The 17,329-nt window shown below is 37.1% G+C and overlaps 1 pseudogene; it reads right to left on the reverse strand.

Annotated features, from left to right (window-relative positions):
- Window positions 1-14,116: 14,116 nt before the first annotated feature.
- Window positions 14,117-14,536, reverse strand: LOC145096341 (putative mitochondrial protein AtMg00820 pseudogene; annotated as a pseudogene).
- Between the last annotated feature and the right edge of the window lie 2,793 nt (window positions 14,537-17,329).

Raw genomic sequence — 17,329 nt, forward strand, 5'->3', positions numbered from 1 at the left:
ACAGAATTAAGACTAGATCAAGACCTAACAGGTCTGAGATTTATGCAGATAAGGAATTAGACCAAAATTTTACATAAACTAGGTTATATCCAAAAGATGAGTTGACGATATTCTATCGGCGACGAGAACTGCTAGCATGAGTCCTCGATCCCGACAGTAGACGTTCAATGTCCCTTATACGCCTGTCCGACCTTGCTTGCTGAGCTCGAAGTTCTCTAACTTCAGCTCGGGTTTCAGCAAGTTCCCTTTGCAGATTTGCATTGCGGACCAGAGTCCTTTCATGAGCAGACTCTAGTTGGCGAATGTGGACAGTGTTAACACCAAAGTTGGCGTCAACTTCCAAAACTTGATTGATAGTCGCCTGAGCCATTATCGTGTTCCGAGAAATCCTACGCACCATGATTGGTAAGACTCTATCAGCAGAACCTCCTTTAGTGAGGTTGTAGAAACTTCGGTCGCCATTGTAGGGAATAGGCTGACCTTGTTCCTGACTCCATTCAGTCAAGTTAATGGCCCACTAGGGAGTGGGTCCCTGAAACACAGGACGGGGGTTCAGGTTTGGGTTTTGAGCAGCTGGGGGTAGGTTGTTGACTTCTGGCTCCGAGTCAGAACTATCGCAAAAACCCTCAACATGGTGATCATCCAAAGGGATTGGGTGATCATCTTCTGGTTCTGCCTCTAGCCAACCAGCATTGCCTAGGTTCGGGAAGTACGGATCGCCGTGGTGAAATCCAGCCATTTTAATCTACGCGAGAAAAGGGATTATAAGAAATAGCTTAAATAGACGAATTGACTAAGATAATTACAGTAAGACCAAATACCCCTATGGTATTTCTTTATGGTTGTGTTGGTAAGTTTTTAGACTTGTTGCCACATCACAACCATTCTTGGGCATATGTTAATCACTCCTCGGACCAGCATAGTTGATCAGGCTATGCCTTTCCCAAGACTGACTATATATCCCCAGGCTTACTTGTGATATTCAACAATCGTAATACTTTTGTTCTTGTCGTTGTGACACTGATTTTAGTATGAATGCAGGCACGTATACTCACTTAAATATTTTATTATTTATAAGTATAACTCTTAGACAGAGTGTTTTAATCCCATGTATTTATAGTTAGTATATCTTTTATGGGTTGATATACTTAATTCACTATAAACAATGCTCTGATACCAATCTGTCACACCCCAAAACCACGAACGGCAGAAACGTTCAGGGGTGGAGGACGTCATGTACAGTATTACAACAGTGTAATATAATAAACAAGCAACAACATCATCCATTGCATTATAAGTAAAGTTTTAATACATATGTGTTCTTTATGTTGTAGTAAGACACCAAAAATATACAATCAAAATAAAAGACGAGACTTGTCTGCTCCGTCTTCTCAAAACCTGGCCTCCGTACCTGTCTACTGATGACCTGAGAATACAAGTTATTTTGAAAGCGAGTATCAGCTTTAAAGCTGGTGAATTCATAAGTATATAAGTGTCATTGCCTTGTTTGTGAAAATCTGTTATGCAGGCCATGCAGACCGTTAAATGAAAATGTTGATGTAAGTATGAAAAACCCTAGAAAATCCCTTATTTTCTATAAGTATGAAATGTAGTCTTCTACCCAGACCCGAATGTTTTGTAAGTAAAATGATAGTTTTTCCTTTCTATTGACTAGTACTAAAAGTACTTAGTCTAACTCATCGTTTATGTGAAAGCATCACAAAATAAAGTAAACAGGAAAATGTACTACTGTAAGTGTTGTCACTGGGTACTAGGACTAACACAGCATATGTAACTGTTATCCCAAGGTACTAGGGTTAACACGACATATATAACCTAATGAACATCCGAAGATTGTCCAATTGTCCTCTGTAGCAGCAGCAGGGCGGAGGAAGGGTTAGTCCCTGTAAGGGTACTCCTAGTATAAGTAATAACCGTAGACATCCGTAGATGATCATCACCCACTGTTGCTAACAGCTGAGTTCTGGAATGGTTAGTCCCGTCCATATATCCCGAGGTACTAGGGATAGGGTCCTATTCTAGATATCCCAAGGTACTGGGGATAGGCAGGATAATTTACACAGAAGGTACAAAATAAATCATCCTCGCAATTCGTGATACAAATATTCAAATAAGTATACACAGGTAAAGGTATCTACGTAAAGGTACTCTTGTAATGTTTTCATGTATCATGTAAGCATATGTAAAGGTACTCATGTATCAGGTAAGGTACTAGTAAAGACTCATGAATGAACTGACTCTTGTGTGATTCCTTGTAATAGGAATAATGTTTTGTTATCCTCTAACTATCCCTATGATAGTTAATTTAAAGGTAATTGGTTGTTCAAGTAAGTTTATACACTCTTGCAACTCAAGAGTGTTGGAAACTAAATGAAAGGTGTAAACTAGAACATCAATACATATATATAAATATAAGTGTATATGCAGAGTTTACTTCAAGAATGTAAATTGGTTTTGTAAGATATCTCAGGTTTTGAGCAACATAAATGTGACTTGATGTCATTTTGATAAACATTTTAAATATAAAACGTTTGGTAACAAGTTATTTTAAGATATAAAACCGTTTCATGCATCACATTTTGCAGTACGTGAAATTTTGTTGAATGAAAACACAGTTATAAAATACATATATATGATTTAATAACATGCTGTTTTCTACTTGTATCCCCCCCATAAAACATTTAAAATCATTTAAAACATTGATTAGGGGTATGAACTCACCTGTAGTTGGTGATTGGAATGAACTGAACGGTATAGGATGGCTAGGTGTCAAGCGAGGACTTGTACACACACTACGATCCTAATGAACATATAATCACACATATATGCACTCAATTAGACTCAAATCACCAATTGATAATGTTAAGACATCCTAGACATAATAAACACTTTATATAAGCGTTTTAAGCCCTAAGGATTACATCTAAGCTATTGTGGGACAAGGTACTTGTGTTTAGGGTTCCAAAGGACCCCATATATGAGTTTACTCCTCATATACTAACACACATGGAGTTTACGGTTGTAAACTCTTGAGTTTACGGCCGTAAACTCGCAACCATGGGGTATTTGTGTGTTTTGAAGTCCCAAATGCTTTCTAGAATTATTCTAACTTGGTGGTTCCATCCTTGAAGGGGTTTAAGGTCTAGAAACACTCCATTTAGGAGTTTACGACCCTAAGGCCATTCCCCTTAGAGTTTATGGCCGTAAACTCTAAGTATGGTGTGTTTTTGTTGTTTTCAAGCCTCGTGCATATGAAGGATAGGTTCTAGTCAATTGTTTAAAGCTAATGAGGACCCTAGGCACACTTTCGTGCCTTTGTTTGGTGTTTACGGCCTAGGAGCATTACCAAGTCGTAAACTCACTTCAAGAGGTGATCTTGATGCTTTCAAGTCTCTTGCACATGTGGTATTATTTCTAGGCTTTTATTCCAAGCATATGAAGACATTAGGCACACTTTGGTGCCATTCTTTCATGTTTACGGCCCAAGAGAAAAGCCTTGGCCGTAAACTCACTTTGATAAGTGATTTTGATGTGCTTTGGTCCTTAGATTAAGTGGGAAACAATTCCATGTAAAGGTCTAGGGCTTTAGGTGCCTTAATAACACCCTTTGGTCCATTTCTATGGAGTTTACGGCCTAAGATACACTTGGGTCGTAAACTCTCATTTGTTTGTGTTCTTTGATGTGCTTAAGGCCTTAGATTAAATGGGAACTAGTCTTGAAAAAAGGCTTAAAGCTTTAGTGGCCTTAAAACATCATTTTGTGTTCAAAAAGGGAGTTTACGGCCTAAGCAACTCTTGGGCCGTGAACTCCCAAACTTGGGTGATTTATGGTTGTTTTCTTGTCCCTAACACACATACATATGATTCTAAGGCAGTTGTATAACACAAGGATCGGTTTTGGCTTCGTTTCGGGAGTTTACCGCCCAAGAACACCTTGGGGAGTAAACTCCTAGATCTAATGATTTAGCCATCTAAATCATGTTATAAGCACCTAATAAGCATTCTAACACTACTAGAAAGAGTTACTCACGTTTTGGTATAAAAACCCGAAGATCTGTGAGAGAGAAAATGGTTTTTCTCTAGTTGGAAATGTGAATAATGAATGAATTTGGTTCAGAATTCTATTTATAGTCCTGAGATATTTTGGCAGAAAATATTTTTATTCCTGAAATGATCTATAATATAATAGAGTGTTGGAATATCAGTGTTGCACAAAACCCTAGTGCCCCCACTCTCCTGATATTTCCTGAAGTGTAAACCCTGAATTACTCAAACTTACGTGAAAAGTCTGAAAATTAACTATGACCGCTATAACTTCTATTGAAGTGATATAGTTTGTACAGAATGGAAATTTCGGGTTGTCACACAATTGGTGAATGAAACTCAGACACTAGCAATCAACCTGAGGAGGAAACTCCTGTTGAGCAAGCTGACAAGTCTGTACCTCCGAGGCGTTCCACATGGGTTAGGAACACACCTTCGTTTTATTATGGCTTTCATATTACTACGGAAGGTGATATGTTTATCAGCGATAGTACACTAGTAAATTTGGATGAACCTAGCAGTGTTAAGGAAGCCTTGGCAGGCCCGGAGTCTGCTAAATGGAAGGAGGCTATGGACAGCGAGATACAGTCCATGTATGACAATCAAGTTTGGAACTTGGTTGACAATGTACCAGGCCGTAAAACAGTCGGGTGCAAATGGATCTTCAAGAAGAAGACCGACATGGAAGGAAAAGTGCATACTTATAAGGCTTGACTGGTTGCGAAGGGTTTTACTCAGACTCAAGGTATTAATTATGATGAAACTTTCTCGTCGGTAGCAAAGATTAAGTCTATTAGGGTTATGCTAGCCATTGTTGCATTTTATGATTATGAAATATGGCAAATGGATGTCAAAACCGCTTTTCTTAATGGAAAGTTGGCTGAGGATGTGTACATGAATCAGCCAGAGGGTTTTGTCAGTGCAGAGTACCCTAATAGAGTATGCAAGCTTGAGAAATCCATTTATGGATTAAAACAAGCATCTCGTAGCTGGAATCTTTGTTTTGATGAGAAGGTCAAAGAGTTTGGCTTCTCGAGAAGTGAAGATGAGTCTTGCATGTATGTCAGAGCTAGTGGGAGTATAGTTAGCTTCTTGGTACCATATGTGGATGACATACTACTTATAGGAAATGACATCCCAACCTTGCAGGAGGTTAAGTCCTGGCTTGGGAAGTGCCTTGCTATGAAGGACCTAGGGGAAGCTGCCTATATCCTAGGGATAAGGATATTAAGAGAAAGGAGTAAAAGACTAATTGGACTTAGTCAGAGTACCTACTTGGATAAGGTGTTGAAAAGGTTCAACATGCAGAATTCCAAGAAAGGAGATTTACCGATCCAAAGCAATGCCAAACTGAGTAAGACTCAGAGTCCAAGTACAGAGGCAGAGATAGTTGAGATGAGCCAATTACCATATGCTTCCGCTGTTGGCTCGATCATGTATGCTATGACTTGTACCCGCCCTGATGTGGCCTTTGCTTTGAGCATGGTCAGCAGGTATCAAGGGAACCCTGGCAAGGCTCATTGGACCGCGGTAAAGAACATTCTCAAGTACCTGCGGAGGACTAAGGATTGGATCCTTACCCTTGGCGGGAGTGATGACTTGAGAGTATTAAGGTATAGTGATGCTAGTTTTCAGACTGATAGGGATAACTTCCGCTCTCAGTCGGGCTGGGTCTTTACCTTAAATGGAGGGGCAATTTCTTGGAAGAGTTCCAAGCAGGAGACGGTGGATGATTCGACTTGTGAATCAGAGTATATAGCAGCGAGTGAAGCAGCGAAGGAGGCGATATGGCTGAAGAACTTCATCGGAGACCTTGGAGTTGTACCAGCTATTAAAGAACCTATGGAGATTTTCTGTGACAGCAATAGTGCGGTTGCCTTAGCCAAGGAACCAAGAGATCATGGTAGATCCCAACACATTGACAGAAAATATCACTTCATAAGACACAAGATTGAAGAAGGACTCCTCGTGGCAAAGAGGGTATCGTCAGATGAGAATCCTACAGATCCCCTTAAGAAGGGACTGACGAGGGTTAAGCATTTTCAGCATGCGAGGCGCATCGGGCTGAGGGACGATATTAGTTTTACAGATTAGATAGTTTTTCTGAAACTTGTAAAATGTAATCGACATTTGATGATGAATAAAATTTGTGATTTATTTATGAGTAAGGTGTTACTGTCATTGTCAATTATTTACTATTGTTTCAGTTTTGCATGTTTTGACTTCTAGAATAATTAATTTATTCAAACCTCCACAATCGGTCATACGTCAGAAGTAGGTATGAATCAAGATTGTCATGAATTGGGATTGTAGATGGCTAAAGGTGTTTAGACATGGCAATGGTTGTTGCAACATTCATGAGTACTCATAAGTTATGAGTATTGGTATAAACCCACGCTCACTTGTATCACTTCATGGAATTTATCTCGAGTGATCGTGAGACGATAATATCATATAAGTCTTCAAACCTAGAAATATGAGTTGTTACATATGAGTTGGTTGTGCATTGATTGCACGTAAATGCATCAGTAACTTGATGCTATAAAACGTGCCTTTGTGTACAATTCAACAAGTAGTAGAACAAGCATATGAGTCGAAGTTTATCTGTTCCTTCTAGAAATAGAAGCGATATCTGGGCCCCTCGATGATTTTGTGTTAACCCATGCACCGGGCCCGGTCAGAACTAAACTGATGTGTTCAGTAAAGTTCTTTGTCAAACAAATCGGAGATCGAGAAACAACTGCCAGACAATAAGCAAGACATAGTTCCATGTGTTTGTCCGGCTGATATCATGAGAACAGAGGATTATATGATCACTTGTCTTAAAATGGCGCTTCAAAGTTCAACAGAGTTTTCGAGAGCTACGATTGTTGGTTGGTTCCTGAAGTTATATAGGCAAATACAGTTATTAGACTTATCCAAGTGGGAGTCTATTGGATAAGGTGTCTAAGTCCATAACTTATTTCGTATATACTTGACCCGACCCGACATGGTCCATTTGGGTTGCACTTCACCCGAACTATTTATGGATAATTTTATGAGAGTTATACACATATGTTTATTAATATATTATAAGTTATAATATATTAATATGAAGTCATGTTATTTAATTAGTCTTAGTCTTAAATTAATTATGAATTAATTTAGAGATTAAAAGGAAGACTAATTAGATTATGGGCTATTGGTTTTATATGGTGTGGGCTAACACTCATTTGTTAATGGGCTAGGCTTATATGGAAGTCCATGGATGATCCATGGATCTTTTAACCCATGGATCCTTGGAAAAGGAAAGGTCATGGGTTATTAGGGTTTCACCTTAACCATGTACACTATATAAGCATGCTTATGTTGCATGAAATAGCCACTAGTGTGTGTGCTTGTGTGTGGCCGAAAATTACAAGTGTGTGTACACTCTCTAAAGGTTTCCAAGTGTTTGTGGTGATTTGTGATTTCCATTTGAGGCATTCACACTATTGGTGCTTGGCTCTCAAACAGTCAAACTCCAAGGAATCAATCTCATCAAAAGGTATGTAATCTCATCTAACTCTTTTATGTTTAAAAGTTCCCCATGCCATGTTAGATAAGTTATGAACCTTGGAAAAATTATTATTTTGCATGTATTAGACAAACATAGATCCAAGGTTTATTAGGGTTGCATGTTTTGGATTAGTGTCTAAGTCCATAACTCTTTTGGTATATACTTGACCCGATGGTGCATGGTCCTTTTGGGTTGCCTTCACCAAAGCAACTTGATAGGATGAATTATGGAGAGAAAGGATTAAATATGATTTATTAATATATTATGAGAATAATATATTAAAGGAGAAATCATATTGTTTAATTAATATTAGTCAATAATTAATTGGTAATTAGTTTTGTGACTAAAAGAGATTAATTAAACTTAAGGGACTGGAATTGTAATTATAAGATAATTGCAATTTGGGCCATGGATTGCCTTATATTATAAGGTGGACGGATTCTATGGGGGAAGCCCATATGAAATCGTCCAAGGCCTTGAGGAAAGGGCTCCATGGGTTGCTTAGGGCTTAAGCATCCAAATTAGGGTTTCCTTGTTAGATAACTCTAATTGCCTCCTATATAAAGAGATCCCTTATGACCAAAAAACGTGGCTAAGACTTGTTCTAGGGTTTCACACGTTTTTGGGCAGCCTCCATCCTCTCTCCTCTTCATCCTCTTGCTTATGGTGTTTGTGAGCCATTAGAGGAGTGACACTTGTGACTCTAAGCCTTCCAAGGTCAATTCAAGGAGATTTGGGATTGTTATTGCTACATAACAATCAAGGTAACATTATAAACCTATTCTAATATCTAATATGATTACTTGTATGCTAGAATTAGGGTTTATAGTCTTGGATTCAAAGCGTGTACAATAGAGAAACCTAGATCCAAGCATTAGGGTTTGTATGTGCACATAGGATGTCTTATGACCAAAACCCATCAGTGGTATCAGAGCCTAGACTGGTTTCAATTGTATTGATGCATTACATGTTCAAAAAATTCGATTTTTGATGTTCTGGAGGCTGGACTCGCCGAGTCCATAGTTGAACTCGCCGAGTCCATAGTTGAACTCGCCGAGTCCATAGTTGAACTCGCCGAGTCCATGCAGACTCGACGAGTCCAAGGCTGACTCGACGAGTCAACTCGTCAGATGGAGGGTATTTCGGGATTTCTTGCTGTTTTTGCTTATGGATGGTTACCTTATCATGTTAGATCAATATTAATCCGATTATATGATATATTTGACTATATTTTTGATCTAATTGAAGATATTTATCAATTAATAAGATAATTGTTTCCTTATGTGATAATTAATTAATTATTTTGACTTAATTGGTAAATTGTTTTGCAAGAAATCATTAAATAAATCAAATATGGATAATTATGTAATTAAATGTTAATTTAGATTATTTGTTATTTGATCCTTATGCTTTGAAAAGTTTCATATTTTCCCCTTTAGGTTTTATAGTTTAAATTTGAACCCAAAGGTTTTGTTGTTTTGAAATTTAAATAGTTGAAACCCTAATGTTTTGAAAAAGGTTTCAAAACTTGCCCTCAAGTTTTGGAATTTAAATTTTGATTAATAGTTTAATTTTGATGTATATTTAAATTCTAAACCCTAATGTGTTGAAATGTCTCAAAACTTTCCCTTAAGTTTTGGAATTTAAAAGTTGATTAAAAGTTTAATTAGGAATGTTAAATTCTAAAACCCTAGTATTGGTTTGAAAAAGTTCAAATCACACCCTTATGGTTTTATTAATTAATTAAGGTGTATAATTAAAAAAAGGTTTAATTTGTTTTTATTGCCAAGAGAAAGGGCATTGGAGACGAAGCTGTCCCATTTACCTAAGAGATCTAAGAGATGGGAGAGTCGAAACGTATGGCTCTAATATAGGTAAAATCCATTAACTAACTCTTTTAAGCTTCTATTCTAGATTCTTAATACATAATGTGATAAGATTACAATTGATGTGTTGTAGGATCGAAGAAAAGAAAGGAAGCTTAAGGGAAGAAGTGAGCAAAATCTAACCGTGAAGGAATGGATTTCGATCGCATTTCTTGAAGATTAGATTCTTGAGCTACTACTTAGAGTTAGAATTAGATTGCTAAGAAAGATTTATTAACATAGTTTTTCAATGAATTGCATTGTAAGGACAAATTTTTCCGCAATAAAATAAATTTTGATTTTATATTATTTATTTATCCTTGCAATGGCGTATATGAAAAATTGATGTTTGAATGTTTCTGTTATTAGCAATAATGGATTTGGTTCTTATTACGTTATTCATGGAAAGTCGAGAATTTACCAAAGAGGGAGAGTTTCTCATCGCCCAAGTTTCAATTGGACAGAAACTTGGAATCATGCAACTTGGTTGCACGATGAATGAGAAATTTCATATTTTGGAAATTAGACCAATTCATTGACAAAGTGTCAAGTGAAGGACTAGGAGATCGAGCACACAAAGTTGCGTGTTGATCAAGTCCACCATAAGAGTAACAAAGATATTCGTCATGATTTACTAAAGGTTTAGTAAATATGATTATACTTATAAGATTAAGTGTAATTCTGAATTGATTGAAAAAGTTTAAATCAATAGCAGAACGAATAAGAAGAATCAAGTAGGCAGAAAGATAAAAGTTTATCCATTCTAAGAAGAAGGGAGAGTACCTTTTATGGTTTATGATAGGTCTTAATGATTAAGAACCATATCTCAATTGATCCTCTAAGTGAGTCTTAGTACAATTGTATGTTTAAGAATAGGAATCAAGGATTGAAGAAATGGTTAAATCAAGAAGTCAATCATACTTCGTTCCAAAACAAGTCTTAGAGTTAAGATTGTGACATTGAGTGAAAATTATTAAGAAGGTTTATAACATTCATCAAATGTGGAAAGTTGTGATGTCTTGGATAAGACAAAGACCAACTAAGACCAATTTATGAAGTGTTTTGATAAAAACTACTCTAACTCTTGAATATTTGGTTGTCAAGAAATGTTTATTGACAAGAGAATCTTATATTTCAAGGAGTCAGTGGGAGTATTAATGATCTTGAAAGGTTTCGAGAAAAAAATAAACCTTATCGGTCATCACTAGCACACGAGTTGAGGTTTACAACCCATCGTGTTGACATTATTTTGTTTCTGTGCCAATCCAATCGAGTTAATTATGCATGTGAGTCCTATGAGTTCTCATTTGAATGCATAAAACGCAAGGACCTTGATCAATGGAAAGTACATTGATAGGAAAGGGTGAGCTGCTTAACTACTTGGAAGACATGGTGGGCGGCTGTGCTACCATAAGGCAAGAAATCAAGATTAAGAAAGTTCGGTCCATATGAGTTTGAATTTGTCGTAAACTTTAGTTTTAACAAATTCACATGGATAGGAACACATACACCGTTTAAATCTAAGTGTCATAAGATTTCCTCCTTCATGAAAATGATTTTGAGGAAATGCTTTCACTAAGAGAGATTTTAAGAAGATAGTGATTGTAAAATTGCATTCTCGAATTCAATTATGGTTACGGTATCTCTTTCCATAATTTGAATTGTGAGGTTTGGCAATTAGTCTTAAGTGTTTAGACACACATATGAACTATCGAAGCCAAAGGTGTATAAGTTAAAGAAGCCTTGATAAAAGATTATCAAAGCACTAAGTATTAGAAACATGAACTTAAGAAATTCAATAAGCATTGTTTTTCTGAAAGTTAAGATGTTTATGAATACATGTCGAAGCTAGTGGGGGCATAAGTGTTATGTTTTATAATAATCATCATGATAGTGGGAGCATAAATGTTATGATTGTATGATTATTAAGGCATGTATTGCAAGTTGGCAATATTAATTATAGAAAACAAGAGTTATACCTTGCAAAGTACTAAGGGTTATAAAGTTGTTTTGCTATAATTAAGGGAGAGAATATTATACTTTATTTCAAATCTAAAGGCTTAGGTTGTGGAATGTTGATAAAATTTAGTCAAAGGTACATAGTGTGTTCTTAAAATTTCGATTATGATTACGGCATTCCTCTTCATAATTCGAATTTTGAGAACATAGCAAATAAAACATTATGCATCGTGTCCCATACGCTTCGGGTATAGGATCGATTGCAAATGCTTTAATGTTTGACCATTCTAAAATTTTCCAAATGTCTAGCGCATTTAGAAGGAAAAGGACTAGAATCGGTTTTGACTAAAATAATTAAAAAACTATCAAAGGACAATCCAAAGTTCGACGAGGATTGGTCGCTTGTGAGTAGTTGGAAGCATGGTATTGGATGGACCATATCGACATTATTATGAATAGAAAAGATTCTATTAAGAATGAGTTGTCATATGGAAATTATGGAAATGTTTCCATACCGGATGGACCATATTGACATCATTACGGATAGATAAGATTCTATTAAGAATGAGTTGTCATATGGAAAATATGGAAGCGTGTCCGTATTGGGAATTGAATATTGAAAATCTATGTCTAGATTAGAAACTTTTATGCAAAAGGATGTTCAAAGGAATGTACTTTGAGTGAGAGACATCATATCTAAGGAATTGTCTTGTAACAATCTCCGATAGAGGACTTTGTAATATCATTGGCAATAGTGTTTGTGACTTTGGTGCAGTGACATTATGAAAGGATAGTTGCATAGAATGTTAGAATCTAGCATATTCTATAAGTAACAAGAATTTGATATTCTTTAACTTATGGAAAAAGGATTTGGAGTTGTGAAATGAGAATGATTGGAAATGTGTTCAATTTGATCTATTTCACAAAGTAAGAACCATAGGAAAACATTGTGTGCTTGCTAGGAGCATGGGACAAGTGTTGTAATTCAAGTAAGAAGTTGATTAACCGAAATGACAAATAATGAGTAATCGATACGGTGATAAATAAAAGGAGTTTTATTTATGCTCAAAGGGTTGAGGCCATATGGGATTAGTATTATCCTTGTGTTTCAGATTTGCATGTTTTGACTTCCAGAATAATTAAGTTTATTAAGAATAATTGAATTATTCAAACGGGCCATAGTCGTTCATATGTTGGAAGTAGATATGAAAGAAGACTGTCGTGAATTGGTGTGTGGATTGTCTAAAGAGTATTAGACATAAGCAAATGTTTGCTGCAACGTTCATGAGTGCTTATGAATATGAATTTGAGCATTGGATTAAACCCACGCTCACTTGGATCATTCCATGAATTGTATCACGAGTGATTGGTGAGACGATAACATCTTATATTCTTGAAACCGAGATGTATGAGTTGTATCTTGCGAATCGGTTGCACATTGATAATATGTAAACGCACTAGTAACTTGGTGTTATAAAACATATTGTTGTGTGTGATTCAGTGAGTGAGTGCAAGCAAGCATTGTATCAAAGTTTATCCGTTCCTTTTATTCAAAGTAGGATAAAAGCGATATCTTTGGGCCCCTCGATGATTTTGTGATGACAAACGTAAATGCTCGGCCGGGTTAGGGCTAATTTGATTTGTTCAATTAGTTAGTCGTCATAAATCGGGAAATCGAGATATAGTACAAAGAGAATGACTTGAAATCATGTCTCATACGATATCTAGAATGGATGAATATATGATCCCTTATCTAAGGACACGCGTATATGATAGGATCAGAGTTGACAGCGGCTTTGGAAAGCTACGATTGCAGATCAGGATCTAAAGTCATACGCATAATAGTTATTAGACTTATCCAAGTGGGAGACTGTTGGATTAGTGTCTAAGTCCATAACTATTTTGGTATATACTTGACCCGATGGTGCATGGTCCTTTTGGGTTGCCTTCACCAAAGCAACTTGATAGGATGAATTATGGAGAGAAAGGATTAAATATGATTGTGGGAATAATATATTAAAGGAGAAATCATATTGTTTAATTAATATTAGTCAATAATTAATTGGTAATTAGTTTTGTGACTAAAAGAGATTAATTAAACTTAAGGGACTGGAATTGTAATTATAAGATAATTGCAATTTGGGCCATGGATTGCCTTATATTATAAGGTGGACGAATTCTATGGGGGAAGCCCATATGAAATCGTCCAAGGCCTTGAGGAAAGGGCTCCATGGGTTGGTTAGGGCTTAAGCATCCAACTTAGGGTTTCCTTGTTAGGTAACTCTAATTGCCTCCTATATAAAGAGATTCCTTATGACCAAAAAATGTGGCTAAGACTTGTTCTAGGGTTTCACACATGTTTGGGCAGCCTCCATCCTCTCTCCTCTTCATCCTCTTGCTTATGGTGTTTGTGAGCCATTAGAGGAGTGACAATTGTGACTCTAAGCCTTCCAAGGTCAATTCAAGGAGATTTGGGATTGTTATTGCTACATAACAATCAAGGTAACATTATAAACCTATTCTAATATCTAATATGATTACTTGTATTCTAGAATTAGGGTTTATAGTCTTGGATTCAAAGCATGTACAATAGAGAAACCTAGATCTAAGCATTAGGGTTTGTATGAGCACATAGGATGTCTTATGACCAAAACCCATTAGCATGTACACTTAGGAAGTGTTAGATTGCTCAAAACCCAACAAGATGACCATTAAGAAACACATTATTTACATCCAGTTGATGTAAAGGCCAGTTTTGACGAACAACTATGGAAAGAATGATATGGACAGTGGAAGCTTTCACAACTGGACTAAACGTATGAGAGTAATCAATGCCATGAACGTGAGTGAAACCTTGTGCTACTAGACGCGCTTTATACCGATCAATGGAACCATCTGATCGATATTTGGTGCGAAAGACCCATTTGGAGCCAACCACATTTGATGAATGGGGTCTTGGAACTAGTTCCCAGTTATTATTTTTTTGAAGTGCACGTAATTCATCATGCATAGCATCCCTCCACCTAGAATGTTTAGATGTAGTTTTAAAACCTTTAGGATCTTTTTGAGTGAGTAAGACTTGGTGAAGAGAACTAGATGTGAGAGCCATGAATCCTGGAAAAACCTTTGGTTTACGAATCCCATCTTTTCCCCGTGTGATCATAGGATGGGTGGAGACTAGAGAAACTGGTGGAGTTACAACACCATGTGGAGGAGAGACCGGCTCGTCATTACTGGAGGGGTCTTCATCATTATCAGAAGGTGGAGGTGAATCATTAGTCTGTAGTTGCGGATCTGATGAAGATATCACAGGAGGAGGATTAGGACACAAGAGACAAGGACTGGGCACAACAGATGAACTTAAAGGTGAGCTGGAGGGAGAACTAGTGCTGGGCTTTGATTGGGCCTACAGCACTGACCCAGCTTCTTCAAAAGTCGATAATAGTAATGTGGCTTCATCAGCAAACGAAGGGGAATCAGCAAAGGGAAAACTTGTCTCATCAAACTTAGCATGGCGAGTAGTATAGATTGTTGATGTGCTAGTATCCAGACATCAATATCCTTTGTATTGTGTGTTGTAGCCGATGAAGATACAAGGAATGCTACGTGGAGCCAACTTGTGATCTAAATAATTTCGTAAGTAAAGGTATACCCGACAACCAAAGATATGAAAAACCTGGAAGTTTGGTTGTGTGTGATATAAAAGCTCAAATGGAGACTTGTTATCTAGCACTGAAGAGGGTAGCCGATTAATGATATAGACTGCAAAACTAAATGCGTCCACCCATAAAGATGCAGGTGCACTGGCATTGAATAGCATTGCAAGTCCTGTTTCAGTGATATGTCGATGCTTGCGTTCAGCCCTAGCATTTTGTTGGGGGTGTATAAGGGCAAGAAATGCGGTGATGAGTACCATTTTCAGCAAATATACTCTTAACCTGGTTGTTTTTGAATTCAGTACCCCCATCATTTTGAAACACTTTGACCTTGCAAGAAAATTGAGTTTGAACAAAGGCCAAGAAATTTTTTAGGGTGTTGGCAAAATCTGATTTGTGTTTCAATGGGTAAAACCAAGTAAATCTAGAGAAGTCATCAACAAAAATAACATAATATATCAACGCATCGGTAGAACAAATGGGTGCCGGACCCCACAAATCACAATGTATCATATCCAAAACATGCAAAGATTGTTTTTCATTAATGGGAAAAGGAAGTTTATGACTCTTAGATAGCTCGCAAGATGAGCAAAGACCAGGTTTAGGTAAAACTGAAGTAACAAATAAATGACCAAGTTTATGTAAATTTGAAATAGTTGAAAACGCTACATGGCCTAAACAAGAGTGCTAGAGCTCATATGAAGCATGTAATCTGGTAGAATTCAGCTGCGAAATTAGGGCTTCATGACCATGCTCAAACACATACAATCCTTGATCAACCTTGCCCTTTGCTAGCACCTCCTTGGTTTTGCGCTTCTGAATGGCAAATTGATTATTAGAGAACAACACGTCAACTGAAGAATCAGAGGTTAGCTTGCTTATAAAAATAATATTTTTTGTTAACTTGGGAACCACAAGTACATCTGCTAGATTAATATCTTTGGTAATAGAAGCATTACTAATCCGAGAAATGTTAAGAATATTACCATTACCAAAAGCGACATGCTCATTCCCAGTGTATGGAGCAGAATTAGTGAGGTTGGATGCTTCAGGTGTCATGTGCGCAGAGGCGCCGGTATCAACATACCAATCAGAACAGTTGTGATCAACATTACATTTAGCAGTGAAAGCATGAGCTAAATTAGCATCAATTTTGACACTTTGTTTTGCAAAGGTAGGAAGAACAGGACATTGGGAAGCATAGTGTCCATCTTTCCTGCACAACTGACAGTGAGGAGGGCGACGACCTCGTCCCCGTCCACCCGATCTACCGCCACGTCCTCCACGAGAAGAAATCCATGGTTTGCAGTGGGTGAAAAACGATCCTGCTGAACATTAAATGCCACTAGAGGTGGATGACTATTGGGACCATGGAGAGACTTTAAGAAAAGCTCATGGATTTCTGCTTGAGCAACAAGATCACGGAAAGAAGGGCGTAGGGTGATAGCCTTATGTGCAGTGGAGAAGGTTTCAAAGGAGGGACCAAGACCTTGAAAAAACCAATGAGTTTTACCTGTGGTGTCAAGCGGTTGCCCAATTGCTGCTAGCTGATCACAGATAGATTTGAACTTTCTACTATAATCAGAGACTGCGGACGAACCTTTTTGGAGCTGACGAAGAGAATCTTTGAGATTTTGCATCCTGTCAATTGGGTCATGACTGTAGGCCGATTCTAGGGCTGCCTAGACTTCACAAGCAATAGTGAGACCTAGAACCTCAGACATCGCCTCTTCAGTGAGCGATGCTTGGATAATCAACAGGGCATGCTGATTTGCCTCTTCCCAGATGGGTAAAAGAGGATTTTGGGAAGACTTGTCTTCCACTGTAATCGTCTCAGAGGGATGAATTGATTCACCATTGACATGAGCAAACAGATTCTGATATTTGAGAAGAGGGAGAATCTGATTTTTCCACAACAAATAATTCGTGGATGATAGCTTAATTGTAAGCATGTGTAAGATAGTATTAAGGGAGAGATTTCCATCGTTTGTGCTTGAAGAAGCCATGATCGATGAAAAGAAAAGAAGAAGGATCGGAAACTGGTTTATACCATATAAGAGTAGATATAATCAATCTCCAATAAAATCATGGAGAGAGTTGTATTATATATATATATATATATATATATATATATATATATATATATATATATATATATATATAAGATTACATGATAAGATAAATTTGAATACATTTAAAATACAACAATATGCCTATCAACTAGAAACAGATAGAATTGAGTTTGG

This window comes from Lactuca serriola, chromosome 3 (assembly GCF_051521515.1).
Source record: "Lactuca serriola cultivar US96UC23 chromosome 3, Lser_US96UC23_V15, whole genome shotgun sequence".
Taxonomy (NCBI): Eukaryota; Viridiplantae; Streptophyta; class Magnoliopsida; order Asterales; family Asteraceae; genus Lactuca; species Lactuca serriola.